We start from the raw sequence: 1,527 nt of genomic DNA, 5'->3' as shown, positions 1-1,527 counted from the left end.
TTTCCATTAAGGAGTTTTTCCTAGTATCCAATCTGTATTTCCCCTAATTCAGCTTGAGGCCATTTCTCCTTGTATTGCTTGTTACTTGGGAGAAGAGGCCAACCCCTGCCTTGTGAAGTAATTGTAGAGAGTCGTAAGTTCTCCACTGAACCTTCTCCTCTCCAGGCTGAACAACCCCAGCTCCATTAGCTGCTCTTCATCAGACTTGTGATCCAAACCCTTCCCCAGCTCCACTGCCCTTCCCTGGACATGCTCTGGCACCTTGGTAGCTTTGATGTAATGAGGGACCCAAAACTGAACACAGCACTTGAGGCATGGCTTCACTGTACAGGGGACAATCACTGCCCTGATCCTGCTGGCCACACTATTGCTGATACAGGCCAGGATGCAGGTTTTTCTGGCATCACACAAGACTAAACTCTAGTCAATTGACTGAATTGCTGTGATTTGCAATGCTTAGGACATGTGCCACTCAGCTTTTCATTTGTGAGGATGTGTAGTTTGGTTTTTGAATTTATACATTTTGATGTTTTTCTGCTGCTCTTTAGATGGGGATAATCAGCAAATGATACCATGCTAGAATTATACATCAAGTCATAAAAATAATTATTTTTGTATAGGTCTCAGAGAAAAGGATTTTTAGAGTTTTTTACTTTGGAATCTGTCCTGCTCTTTGGTGGTTTTAGTTTAAATTCCTGTCTTTATAGCTGACAATTACCCTTTTTAAGATTCGTTGGTTGGTTGTTCAGCCTGAGGAAGAGAAGGACCTTCCAGTAAATAAAGGAGGCTACAAAAGAGCTGGAGAGAGACTTTTTACAAAGTTTTGGGGTGGAAGGACAAGGGGGAATGGCTTTAAACTGAAAAGGGTGAGATTTAGCTTTGATATAAGGAAGAAATTGTTTACTATGAACATGGTGAGGCACTGGCAAAGGTTGTCCAGAGGAGTTGTGGATGCCCCATTACTGGAAGTCTTCAAGGCAAGACTGGATGGGGCTCTGTCCAGTGGAAGGTGTCTCTGCGCATGGCAGAGAGGTTGGAATGAGGTGGTCTTTAAAGTCCCTTCCAACCCAAATCATTCTATGATTTATGATTATTAGTCCAGAAATATAATGTAAAATTTTTTAATTGTTAGCAATTTTTTAAATGGAAAGCATTCCCGAAAGTGAAAGCATATCACTATTAGTTCTATGTAAATCTAGTGAATATTGCTGCCAGAAAGGCTTACTGTGTTAGCTGCTCTTTAGAAACAAACCAGGCTATTATAAATGCTGATTTATTGCACGAATTTCTGTGTAAATATCTACTGATGTGCATCAGTCCGAACGATTTATCACCTTCATGCTGAATTTAATTTTTCATGGTGATTAAGCTCTCTGCTGAAGAGAGCTTATCTTGCCAGATTACTTAGACTTAGGTGACCTGGCAGATGAGTTCATGCATTTTTGGCCACTTTGCATTTAGACCTATGTGTTTACACTACTCTGTTTTATTTATCTTAATTTTAATTTTGTAATACTTTTAACTCAT

This window comes from Geospiza fortis, unplaced genomic scaffold (genome assembly GCF_000277835.1).
Source record: "Geospiza fortis unplaced genomic scaffold, GeoFor_1.0 scaffold44, whole genome shotgun sequence".
NCBI classification, from domain to species: Eukaryota; Metazoa; Chordata; class Aves; order Passeriformes; family Thraupidae; genus Geospiza; species Geospiza fortis.
The sequence above is the reverse complement of the archived record's forward strand: the minus strand, read 5'-3'. Positions refer to the sequence as shown.